Source organism: Grampus griseus, assembly GCF_964374135.1.
Source record: "Grampus griseus genome assembly, chromosome: 18".
In the NCBI taxonomy this organism is placed as follows: domain Eukaryota; kingdom Metazoa; phylum Chordata; class Mammalia; order Artiodactyla; family Delphinidae; genus Grampus; species Grampus griseus.
The window spans coordinates 71165397-71179536 of NC_139012.1; the positions used below are offsets into that span (position 1 = coordinate 71165397).

The 14140-nt window shown below is 40.3% G+C and overlaps 1 protein-coding gene and 1 pseudogene across 2 annotated transcripts in view; one reads left to right on the forward strand and one right to left on the reverse strand.

The window, feature by feature from the left end:
- Nucleotides 1–14140, reverse strand: part of PDS5B (PDS5 cohesin associated factor B) — a 194202-nt gene that overhangs the window by 157906 nt on the left and 22156 nt on the right. The window lies entirely within an intron of this gene.
- LOC309836175 (small ribosomal subunit protein eS6-like) lies at nt 5440–6192 on the forward strand (annotated as a pseudogene). Its single transcript has one exon. The product of its transcript is annotated as a small ribosomal subunit protein eS6-like (transcript).

Genomic DNA, 14140 nt, shown 5'->3' on the forward strand with positions numbered 1-14140 from the left:
TTGCCACATTGGTCCCTTCCTTTCAGATATTTGTATCTCTTACTTATCTCATATTTTCACAGTCAAGATACCCAAAACAATGTGGGTATGTGCCTGCCTCCCCTACAACCATTACACCCCTCTTTGATAATGTAGCTGCAATGAATTTAGGGTCGCATTAATATCTAACTCCATTAAATAGGCCCTAACTGCCCTAGATAATCAGAATAACTCCATCTCCCTAAAGAGTAAATACATGGTTTACAGTAAAACAGATTTAAGCTGATGGGGATATGCCAATTCTCCAAGCCAGAGGTACTGATACACAGGTGGTTCAACCATAGATCAGGAATTTGTTTTAGCTGAGACAAATAATAAATATGCACATGAGGGATTCCCTGGTGGCGCAGTGGTTGAGAGTCCGCCTGCCAATGATGCAGGGGACGTGGGTTCGTGCCCCGGTCCGGGAAGATCCCACATGCCGCGGAGCGGCTAGGCCCATAAGCCATGGCCGCTGAGCCTGCGCGTCCGGAGCCTGTGCTCCGCAACGGGAGAGGCCACAGCAGTGAGAGGCCCGCGTACCGCGAAAAAAAAAAAATCCACATGATTTCACTTCTCACTAATGTACAATCTCTCTCTTGCAAATGAGTTCTCTCTGCAAAGACTGTCAACATCAGAGAATCTATTAATGAATGAATTATATTGACAGGCAAAAGAAAAAAAAAGCACAAGACCATCTAAATTAAACTACTCCCTATTCCTGATTTATATAAATCTCTCTTAGAACAAATCAGGAAAAGAGGAGAGATTCTTTAATATAATGAACAGTACCTTTCAGAAGTAAAGAGCAAATAATTAAACTTAGTTACAAAACACGAGAGCATTTCCACTTAGACAAGTGCAAGATAAGAGTGCTCACAGGGACTTCCCTAGTGGTGCAGTGGTTAAGAATCCGTCTGCCAATGCCCTGGTCCGGGAAGATCCCACATGCTGCAGAGCAACTAAGCCCTCGGGCGCCACTACTAATGAGCCCTCGCGCCACAACCACTGAAGCCCGCGTGCCTAGAGCCCGTGCTCCGCAACGAGAAGCCACCACAATGAGAAGCCCGTACACCGCAACGAAGAGTAGCCCCCACTCGCCGCAACTAGAGAAAGCCTGCGCGAAGTAACAAAGACCCAACGCAGCCAAAATTAAATTAATTAATTAATTTAAAAAAAAAAAAAAAGAGTGCTCACAGTATCCATTTGGATTCGTGAAGTGTCAAGGAACCAAATTTCCTAGTCCAACTACATTCAACATCAAAAAAGAGTTTATTGTCTTGGGGAAATAAACAGTAATCCCAAAGTAGAGAAGGCTTTCGGTATGGTTCCATTACTGCTTTTGACTCTAATTCTATCCCATGTCCTTGACTCTGTCTTCTCCACATGCCAGTTTGAACCCCAAGATACCAGGCAATGGCAACATGGGCTACATTTTTTTTTAATATATTTACATGCAGAGACGAGTGTGACAGAAAAGTATGTAAAATTACATGCCCTACAACAGTAAAGTTAAGCAATTTTTGGTATAAACATACAAAACTAAACGTGATGATGCAATTTATGTGCTGACCCAGATCAAAGTCCAAAATACATCATTAAATTGAAAAGGCAAAACAATACATATAGCATGACCTCCATTTGTATTTTTCAAATATAAATTTTAAATAAAAAAAGTAATTGCCAGTTCTAGCTTAGCACTTTGAAATATTTCTAGAACTCAAGATGTAACTACTAAGGAAGTCTTTGGCTGCAGGCAAGTACATTACGACAATAGTATTTTGAAAACAAAAGGCTACTTTTAGATTGCCAAATTATTGTATTTACTACATAGTAAATGAAAGAATAAAACTAACATTCATTGAGCATCTATTTGCCAGGAACTACATAAATTACTTTTACGTATTCAATACTTGGTGTTACTCATCTTTCTAGCAACCCTGAAATATATGAGGTTCATGCTTATAAAGGATTAATAGAAGCAACATGTCCATAGCCCACAGGTCATAACTCTTGTAACTGACAAAGCTGGAATTCAATTCCAAATTTAATTCCAATAGAATATTATTCTGCCATTAAATGAAAGAAGGAAATCCTGCCATTTGCAACAACACAGATGGAACTGGAGGGCATTATGCTAAGTGAAATAAGTCAGAGAGAGAAAGACAAATACTATATGATCTCACTTATATGTGGAATCTAAACAAAACAAAAAACTGAATTCACAGATAGAGAGAACAAATTACATTGGTGGCTGCCAGAGCTGGAGGGTGAGGTGGGCAAAATGGGTGAACGTGGTCAAAAAGTACAAACTTCCAGTTATAAGATAAGTCATGGGGATGTAAGTGCAGCATGGTGACTATAATTAATAATACTGCATTGTATATTTGAAATTTGCTAAGAGAGTAAATCTTAAAAAGTTCTTTCCAGGGCTTCCCTGGTGGCGCAGTAGTTGAGAGTCCACCTGCCGATGCAGGGGACACGGGCTCATGCCCTGGTCCAGGAAGATCCCACATGCCGCGAGCAGCTGGGCCCGTGAGCCATGGCCGCTGAGGCTGCGTGTCCGGAGCCTGTGCTCCGCAACGGGAGAGGCCACAACAGTGAGAGACCCGCGTACCACAAAAAAAAAAAAAAAAAAAAGTTTTTTCCATAAAAAAAAAAATGTGTAGGTGTGGTGATAGATGTTAACTATAACTAGACTTATTGTGGTGATCATTTCACAATATATACAAATACCAAATCATTATGCTGTACACCTGAAACTAATATGGTATATATCAATCATATCTCAATTTTTTAAACATTTTTTTAAAGATTTTTTTAATGTGGACCATTTTTAAAGTCTTTATTGAATTTGTTACAATATTGCTTCTGTTTTATGTTTTGTTCTTTTGGCGACAAGGTATGTGGGATCCTAGCTCCCTGACCAGGGATTGGACCTGCACCCCCTGCCCTGTAAGGCAAAGTCCCAACCACTGGACCGCCAGGGAAGTCTCAATTTTTTAAACATTTTAACTTTACTAAGTAGCCCTTATCATCCATTAATTCCCCATATATTTAACTTTCCACAGTTTGCCACCCTTTGAAACTCAATGTCCTTTTCCTTCATCTTGTCAGTTCTCTAAAAATGCATTGCTCTTTTGTCAGTCTAATTTGTAGGGTCCCAGCCAATGAATTTAGGATGGATAGAGGAAACAGATTTTTTCCTCCTATACAAGAAATTAGTAAAAGTCAGATTTTTATTCACGTATGTATGTATAGGAGTTCACAGAAAACTGTGACTCAAGGAGACATTTAAAATCTGAGGCTTATATGGCATCTTAATAGGAGATGGGCATTGATAGGAAAACAAATGACTTTTTGAAAAGATAAGTGGGCCCTGACAAGAACAAATGGGAGACAGGGAAGTTTTGTGACAATGTCTGTTTAGGTGTGGTGTGGAGACTTCTCATCTCCAGTGATAAGAGTCAGTCTTCCATGGCTGCTCCAGGAAGGGTATTTATGACAATTGAGTTCTTTGGGGAAGCTATGCTTTTAGGCAGATAAGAGATTTCAGGAACTCAAATGCCTTCTTCTCAAAATAATTTTTATGCCATGATAGCTTATTCTGGACCCCTTCAAGTGTCAAGACTATAGCAACAGAGGAGAGAGACTGGGCTCAACTGTGAATACAACAAGGATAAGTGGGGATTTATATAACAAAAACAAAAAACGTTCGCGCTTCAAAGGGTAACATCAAGAAAGTGTAACAGCTACCAACAGAATGAGAGAAAATTTATGTAAATCATATACATATCTGCTAAGGGGCTTGTATCTAGAGTATACAAAGAACTATCACAACTCAATTTTAAAATGGCAAAGGATCTGAATAGTTTTCCAAAGATACACAAGTGGTTAATACATACATGAAAAGTTGCTCAACATCATTAACCATCAGGAAATGCAAATCAAAACCACAATGAGATACCAGCTCACACCCACTAGGATGGCTATAATCAAAAAGACAGACAATAACAAGTGTGGGCAAAGATGTAGAGAAATTAAAACCTTCATACACTGATGGCAGGAATGTAAAATGGTGCTGTAGCTTTGGCTTTTCCTCAAACAGTTAAACCAAGTTAACATATGATCCAGCAGAAATAAAAACATGTCTGCACATAAACTTTTACACGAATGCTCATTATAGTATTACTCATAATAGCTAAAGTGAAAACAACCCAAATACCCATCAACTAATGAATGGATAAAATATAGTCTAGCCATATAATGGAATATTTGGCAATAACAAGAAATGAAGTACTGACATATACCGCAACACAGATGAACTTTGGCAACATTAAGTTAAAGACACCAATTACAAGGGACCAAATATTAAATGATTCCACTAATATGAAATGTACAGAATAGGCAGATCTATAGAGACAGAAAGCAGATTAGTGGTTGCAGAGGGGAGGGGAAGGGAGATGAGACGTTAGGGGGTGTTGGCTAAAAGGTGTGGGTTTCTTTGCGGGATAATGAAATATTCTAAAATTGACTGTGGTAACAGATGCACGACTCTAAATATACTAAACCACTGAGCTGTACACTAAAGTAGTGAACTGTATTGTATGTGAATTATATCCAAAAAAGGATGTTTAGAAACACCAATGGGGGGCTTCCCTGGTGGCGCAGGGGTTGAGAGTCCGCCTGCCGATGCAGGGGACACGGGTTCGTGCCCCGGTCCGGGAGGATCCCACGTGCCGCGGAGCGGCTGGGCCCGTAAGCCATGGCCGCTGAGCCTGCGCGTCCGGAGCCTGTGCTCCGCAGCGGGAGAGGCCACAGCAGTGAGAGACCCGCGTACCGCAAAAAGAAAAAAAAAAAAAAAAAAAACACCAATGGGATAAAAGCTATAATAAATCATATACCAATCCAGGGAAGAATCAGGAGTCTGAAAGTATGTAGTAGGGATAAGGAAACCTTCCCTGAAAAATCACACGAGCTAAATCTTTAAAAAGATGTGCAAAATGTGCCAACAGAACAAACATACGCAGAGGATTTCACGTGAAATTAAAAGCACACGCAGATGCACAGACATGTAAGAGAATGTAACAGTCCTGGATGATTTCACACAGCAGAAGTCAGAAATTCTGTTGCAAAGTAACTAAAAATTCTGCTGGAGAGGGAAGCAGACACAGATTCATCAAGAGCCCTGAACGTTCAACTTTAGTTTTTCTTGCAAGCAATGTGAAGTTAACATTTTAACCAAACGAATAAAATCATCAAATGTTTTTTACATAAACTATCTTGACAGTCCCTGGAGAATGGATTGGGAAAAGGTAAGAACGGAGTTAAGAGACTGATTAGGAGGCTTCTAAACTAATTTAAGAAAAAAATGATGAGCTCTTTTTTTGCAGAACCTCAGAGCTGGTCAGCTGCTTCAGGATGAAACTGAACATCTCTTTCCCAGCCACTAGATGCCAGAAACTCACTGAAGTGGACGATGAATGCAAACTTTGTACCTTTTATGAGAAGCGTATGGCCACAGAAGTTGCTGCTAATGCTCTGGGTAAAGAATGGAAGTGTTATGCGGTCAGAATCATTGGTGGGAATGACAAACAAGGTTTCCCATGAATCAGGGTGTCTTCACCCATGGCTGTGTCCATCTGCTACTAAGGGGCAGTCCTGTTACAGACCAAGGAAGACTGGAGAAAGAAAGTGCAAATCTGTTCAGGGTTGCATTGTGGACACCAGTCTAAGTGCTTTCAACTTGGTCATTATTTAAAAAAAAAAAAAAAAAAAAAAAGGGAGAGAAGGATATTCCTGAAGTCACTGATACTACTGCGCCTCGCCGACTTGGGACCAAAATCGCTAAAATTCACAAACTTTTCAATCTCTCTAGAGAAGATCATGTCCACCAGTGTGTTGTGAGAAAGCCCCTAAACAAAGAGGGTAAGTAACCTAAGACCAAGGCACACAAGATTCAGTGTTTGTTATTCCACGTGTTCTGCAACACAAACATCAGCATATTGCTCTGAAGGAACAGTGTACCAAGAAAAATAAAGAAAGGCTGCAGAATATGCTAAACCTTTGGCCAAGAGAATGAAGGAGGCCAAAGAAAAATGCCAGGAAGAGACTACCAAGAAAGGGAGGCTGTCCTCTCTGAAAGCTTCTACCTCTGAGTCCAGTCAAAAATAAGATGTTCTAAGAGTAACAAATAAATAAGGTCAGATAAAAAAAAAAGAGAAGAATTTGCACTAAACCAAAAGCAATAAGCATAAAGGAAAAGAGTGTGAGAGATAACAGAAATAGTAAATTTAATAACTGGAGAGAGAAAAATGAAAAACCAATTAAGTAATGAAACTTAGGAGTGAGGTCAAACTTCAGATGTTGATTTGAGAGTAACCAACATTAAACAGAAGCCACAGAAATGAATGACATTGTGCAAGAAAAGCTCAGAAAAGGAGAAAAAAAACAAAGTACCATGGAATAGTTTTTCCTCAAATTGAAATGTCCCCATATAACCAGATCACATCAGTAAAATCCATAATTACTCTATTAGGAAACTAACCGTAAAGATTAATACTACTTCATGAAAAAATTAGATGGCTCTAAAAAGAAAAGGGTGATAACTTCAGCCTCATTTAATATTTTCAATAAGAAAGGCTTTTAAAGGTTTGGACTAAAGGCAGCATAGTGTAATAAGAAGAAGAAAAGGAATAACATATAGAGTACCTACCTAGCCTGTGCTTGTAGTTCTAAACAATGTATATTAATTCATTTAATCCTCACCAACAATGGTGGGACGTAAGCAATCTCCTTTCCTAAAAAGTGAGGCACAAAGAGGTTAAGTAATGCGTCCAAGGCTGAAAGCCTAGTAAGGTCTGGGACAAGGACTCTAACAGTTCCAGAGCCCCCATGTTTTACCACTGTACTGGCTCTCAAAGGCCAGTATTAGGTTTTCAAAGCAAAAACAAAAAACCTTGGCTCAACGTTGGGTCTACCACCAACCTTGGCATACTGGTAACTTAAGCAATTCAGTCTGTCTCCTCAGCTATAAGAAGGAAATCTGGACAGCATCACAGGATTATTATGAGTATTTTAGTCATGAATATAGAACACCTAATCATTACAAGTAATAATAATAAACATTTACTGAGCACATATTGGCATATATTAAGGCACTACCAGAGACACTTTACACAGTTTACTTTACCTAATCTTCAAAATTGTCTCAAAAAGAATCGTTACTCTCCTAGCCATTTTTACAGGTTAGGGAACAGATTCAAAGGGATGAAGAGACTTGTGCATCATCATGTTGTATGGTAAAATGCTTATACAATGGCCCCAATTCTCCATCCCTCCTAGTACCCACACCCCTAGCAATGTGACACTGCAGCTCCTCCCATCAAGAGGTAGAGCTCATTTCCCCACATCTTGAATCTTGTCTGGCCTCATGACTTGCCTTGAACCAACAGAACGTGGCAGAAGTGATGTTGTGCCAGTTCCAAATGCAGACCTCAAGAGACCTTGCTTGTTTCTACTACCTCTCTAAGAATCCTGCCACCACCATGTGAAGAAGTCCAGACTTGCCTGATAAATGATGAGAGCCTCGGTCACCCTCCATCATCCAGCAGAGAGTCAGCCAACAGCCAGAAATGTGAGAAGCCACCATAGACTAGCCAGCTTCCCGACAATCCGCCAGGTGACCACCGATGTTATGAGTTATCCTAGATGAAATCTGCCAAATCTAGCCCAAGTGATCAGAACCATCCACGTGATCTACAGATTCATGAGTAATAACACACACTCATTTGAAGCCACTGAAATTGCGGGGACGGTGGGGGAGGGGCTGTTGTTACAAAGCCATAGTTAACAGAAATCACGGTAAGCAGAAGAGCTGGAATTTAAAGCCAGGTGGTCTGACTCCAGGCTCACCCTCCTCCTTCTAGTTTCAGAGTAGATATGACAAGCAACGTTACTGTAGTATTTTCATTTGTGAAAATGAAGTCATTTATGTTCACTCTTCTATATTCTTTAAAATTAACTTATAAAAACTCAAAATAGTAAATGTAATTCTTATTTCCTCCTTTAGGTAAACAAAAAATCCAAGAAGTATATCAGATCTAAATTCAAAACTTGGGACTTTACTGGCGGTCCAGTGGTTAAGACTCCACGCTTCCAATGCAGGGGGCGTAGGTTCGATCCCTGGTCAGGGAACTAAGATCCCACATGCCGTGTGGCCAAAAAAACAAACAAAAAAACACACAGATTCAAACTCAACTGCTACCAACCACCTGCCCATTATTAAATATGGGATAATAAAAACGAAAAAACTATATGCACGTTCTGAATATATTTACACTTCTTTCAAAGTAAATATTTCATATAGGGTATCCCTACTAACTCCACAAGTATCGTGAAATGTACTATATTAATTTGTATTAACTCATTCTCACTCTAAACAGATTTACTTTGCTTCCCAATTCACTGACACATACAACACACCACATCACTTACCCACCTATATCCATCTATGCCCATATAGTCCCTTTGGAAGACCTTAGTTTCCACCAAGGGATGCAGAAATGATTCCATTAAACTGGAAATTCAGACTGCCACCCAGCCACTTTGGGTTATTCGTGCCAATGAATCAACAGACAAAGAAGGGGGTTACAGAACCAACTAGGGTTCTCATCTCACAATCAAGGGGAAGTCAGGTTGCTACCACACAAGAGGGGCTAACAGAAAGTATGTCTGGAATGCAGAAGTTCCCCTAGGAGGCCACTTAGTATTTCCATGTACTGTGATTAAAGTCAGTGGAAACAATCCAGGCAGGACTGCTAATGACCCAGACCCTTAAGGAATGAAGATTTAGGTCACCCCATCAGGCAAGAAACCACAACCAGCTGAGGTATTGCCAAGAACAGAGGGACTGTGGAATGACAGCAGAAGATAATTATAGACAGCAACTACAACCACATGACTAGTTGCAGAAATAAATATTCTAATGAGTAGTTTTTCTTTTTATGATATAAAAAATTTGTATATATATTAACAAACTTATTTCTTATCTCCCTTTCTACAACCATCTGATAGTAGCTAATCTCATATCTCCATATTTAAGTTACAGGATATTAAGTAGAAAATGTGACACAGGTAGAAAAAAATTGGTACCTAGACACAGGTAGAAAAAAAATTAACCCACCTATGGATAAAGGGATTTTGTATCCTCTCTTAAGGAGGGCATTTGTATGTTATCAGGTGAACAAAGGATAGCTGCATTATGTTCACCAAAAGTATACTTTTGTAATTGTCTTTATTTATAAGGTAAATATGATAAAAAGAGGTGTGCACTGCTGCCGTGGTGACAAGTGATGGTCTGTGATGGCTTTTTACCTTAGCCGGGTTGCAACTACACTTTCCCAAACACGATTCGTTCCCTGCATGGTTGTGGGTTAGGGTTGGCCTCAAAAAGAAAAAAAAAAAAAAATTCCCATGAGATTAGAAGACAAACGTAAGGCAGCCACCAGGTTCAGAATGTAAACCTAAAGTCAGGTGTTACTGCAGTAATCACACAGTGTCATGGAACTTTGGGCTCATTGGCATGGGGCAGCAATTGAGTCTACAGCTCATTCAGCTCCTGTCAGAGCTCCACCTTTGCTTTTCCAAATAATACTGGGGCAGGTTTGTGTGCAGCTCCATGGTGAGGTGTGCCACACCTACTGCAGATTACCTACATCATCAAGGTTGAAGGTTACCTACATCATCAAGGTTGCAGGTGTGGAAGCAGTGAGAGCCATGAAAGTTCAAGTTTGGGCTCATAGGTTCTAACTTATTGCTAAAAGTTCTTTGCAGGTTCCAGTCTAACCTTCCTCCCCCTGCTTCATGTCCATGTTCCCTTTCCAACTACTAGCCCTGCTAACTTCAAGCCTAGCAGCAGATTCAGGTGTGTATAACTAGTTCCTACAATTGGTAAAAACCAATCACAACAATAATCTTACTTCTCTAATCAAACGCTAACTGACAAAGACAGAAATGTTATTGAGAGTTTGACTACTGTAGAAAGAGCTAAAGGTATCCACATGCCTCTTATCTACTTCTTATAACACTAAATTAAAGATAAAAACTCAGGGGCTTCCCTGGGGGCGCAGTGGTTAAGAATCCTCCTGCCAATGCAGTAGACATGGGTTTGAGCCCTGGTCCGGGAAGATCCCACATGCTGCGGAGCAACTAAGTCCATATGCCACAACTACTGAGCCTGCGTTCTAGAGGCTTCGAGCCACAGCTACTGAAGCCCATGCGCCTAGAGCCTGGGTTCCGCAACAAGAGAAGCCACTGCAATGAGAAGTCTGCACACTGCAATGAAAAGTAGCCCCCACTCGCCGCAACTAGAGAAAGCCTGCACACAGCAACGAAGACCCAATGCAGCCAAAAATAAATACGTTTATACAAGAAAAAAAAAGTCAAATAGCACATATTCGGGTTATAATATACCTCATTTACCTTCCATCAGCAAAAATATTTAAGAATTTACCTGAAGTATGTTAGGTTTGAACACACTTACTTTCTAAATTTATTTATTTTTATTGATTTGTTTTCGGCTGCGTTGGGTCTTCGTTGCTGTGCCCGGGCTTTCTCTGGTTGTTGTGAGTGGGGGCTACGTTGCAGTGTGCAGGCTTCTCATTGCAGTGGCTTCTCTTGTTGCAGAGCACGGGCTCTAGGCGCAAAGACTTCAATACTTGTGGCATGTGGGCTAAGTAGTTGTGGCTCGCAGGCTGTAGAGCACAGGCTCAGTAGTGTGGCACACGGGCTTAGTTGCTCCGCGGCATGTGGGATCTTTCCGGACCAGGGCTCAAACCCATGTCCCCTGCATTGGCAGGCGGATTCTGAACCACTGCGCCCCCAGGGAAGCCCGGCACTTACTTTCTACAGAAGCCAGTACAAATTTTAAAATCTGTCTCTTACTAAATTATATTTACATTAAAACAACAAAATAACCTTGTTCAATTTCAAGAAAACAATTAAAAATCAACACATCTTAAAATATAGACTATATTAGACTATATTAATGTTAACCTTAGACTTATGCTAAGCGCACAAGACAATCAATTTATTAGATGTATGTGCCATCTTTACAATCAACGCATCCAGTTCCCTCTTGGACACACTTTCTTTTTAAATATATTTTGCTTAAAAGTCAGAGCCATAAAGTCCAATTTTTGTAGAATGATTCTAAAAGGCCCCCCGGACCAGAGCTAGTCCTAGAGGACCAGAGCTCGTCCTAGATAACGATTTAAACATAAACAGATGTCCAACAGGCCTATCATGAAAATGAATTTTGAGACAGAAGCAGCTGAGACAAACATTTACATTTTACTACTTTTTTCCATAGAGTAGAAATACCAAGAAAAGTAAAAGTCAAAGACAGGTGAAAAACAACATTTTCTTCCAGTATTATCTGGTCGCATGTGTCTCACTATCTATCAGAGGCTGGCGCTAATAAAGGGGAAAAGAAACGGCAGTAGAAATATGGCTATCCCTTTCACCAATCTTTATAAGCATTCTTTAACTCTAGGCTTTTCACTAAATAATTACCTACTTAAATCAAATACATGTAATTGAATTAATAGGGAGTTTCTGGGGCCCTGAACAAAGATGGCGGAGTAGAAGGACGTGCTCTCACTCCCTCTTGTGAGAACACCAGAATCACAACTACCTGCTGGACAATCATCAACAGGAAGACACTGGAACTCATCAGAAAAGATACCTCACATCCAAAGACAAAGGAGAAGCCACAATGAGATGGTAGGGGGGGCGCAATCACAGCAAAATCAAATCCCATAACTGGTGGGTGGGTGACTCACAGACTGGAGAACACTTATACCACAGAAGTCCACCCACTGGACTGAAGGTTCTGAGCCCCACGTCAGGCTTCCCAACCTGGAGGTCCAGCAACGGGAGGAGGAATTCCTAGTGAATCAGACTTTGAAGGCTAGAGGGATGTGATTGCAGGACTTCGACAGAACTGGGGAAAACAGAGACTCCACTCTTGGAGGGCACACACAAAGTAGTGTGCACATCGGGACCCAGGGGAAGGAGCAGTGACCCCAGGGGAGACTGAACCAGACGTACCTGCTAGTGTTGGAGGGTCTCCTGCAGAGGCGGGTGGTGGCTGTGGCTCACCATGGGGACAAGGACACTGGCAGCAGAAGTTCTGGGAAGTACTCCTTGGTGTGAGCCCTCCCAGAGTCTGCCATTAGCCCCACCAAACAGCCCAGGTAGACTCCAGTGTTGGGCTGCCTCAGGCAAAACAACTGACAGGGAGGGAACCCAGCCCCACCCATCATCAGTCAATCAGATTAAAGTTTACTGAGCTCTGTCCACAAGAGCAACAGTCAGCTCTACCTACCAGGTCCGATGGAGAAATCAAAAGCTTTACAGACAAGCTTTATGGACAAGCAAAAGCTAAGAGAATTCAGCACCACCAAACCAGCTCTACAGCAAATGCTAAAGGAACTTCTCTAAGTGGGAAACACAAGAAAAGAAAAGGACCTACAAAAACAAATGCAAAACATTTAAGAAAATGGTCACAGGAACATACATATCGATAACTACCTTAAACGTGAATGGATTAAATGTTCCAACCAAAAGACACAGGCTTGCTGAATGGATACAAAAACAAGACCCATAGATATGCTGTCTACAACAGACCCACTTCAGACCTAAGGACACATACAGACTGAAAGTGAGGGAATGGAAAAAGATATTCCATGCAAATGGAAATCAAAAGAAAGCTGGAGTAGCAATACAAACATTAGATAAAATAATCTTTAAAACAAAGAATGTTACAAGAGGCAAGGAAGGACACTACATAATGAACAAGGGATCAAATCAAGAAGAAGATATAACAATTATAAATATATATGCAACCAACATAGGAGCACCTCAGTACATAAGGCACCTGCTAACAGCTATAAGAGAGGAAATCGAGAGCAACACAATAATAGTGGGGGACTTTACTACCTCACTTACACCAATGGACAGATCATCCAAAATGAAAATAAATAAGGAAACAGAAGCTTTAAATGACACAATAGACCAAATAGATTTAACTGATATTCATAGGACATTCCACCCCAAAACAGCAGATTACACTTCCTTCTCAAGGGCGCACGGAACGTTCTCCAAGACAGATCACATCTTGGGTCACAAATCAAGCCTCAGTAAATTTAAGAAAATTGAAATCATATCAAGCATCTTTTCTGACCACAATGCTATGAGACTAGAAATGAATTACATGGGAAAAAACGCAAAAAACACAAACAGATGGAGGCTAAACAATATGTTACTAAAGAGCCAAGAGATCAGTAAACAAATCAAAGAGGAAATCAAAAAATACCTGGAACAAATGACAATGAAAATATGACGATCCAAAACCTATGGGATGCAGCAAAGCAGTTCTAAAAGGGAAGTTTATAGCTATGCAAGCCCACCTCAAGAAACAAGAAAAATCTCCAATAAATAATCTAACCTTACACCTAAAGGAACTAGAGAAAGAAGAACAAACAAAACCCAAAGTTAGCAGAAGGAAAGAAATCATAAAGACCAGGGCAGAAATAAATGAAATAGAAACAAAGAAAACAGTAGCAAAGATCAATAAAACTAAAAGCTGGTTCTTTGAAAAGATAAACAAAATTGATAAACCATTAGTCAGACTCATCAGGAAAGAGGACTCAAACCAATAAAATTAGAAATGAAAAAGGAGAAGTTACAACAGACACCACAGAAATACAAAGCATCATAAGAGACTACTACAAGCAACTCTATGCCAATAAAATAGACAACCTGGAAGAAATGGACAAATTCATAGAAAGGTATAACCTTCCAAGACTGAACCAGGAAGAAATAGAAAATATGAACAGACCAACCACAAGTAATGAAATTGAAACTGTGATTAAAAATCTTCCAACAAACAGAAGTCCACGACCAGATGGCATCAGAGGTGAATTCTATCAAACATTTAGAGAAGAGCTAACACCCATCTTTCTCAAATTCTTTCAAAAAACTGTGGAGGAAGGAACACTCCCATACTCATTCTATGAGGCCACCATCACCCTGATACCAAAACCAGACAAAAATACTA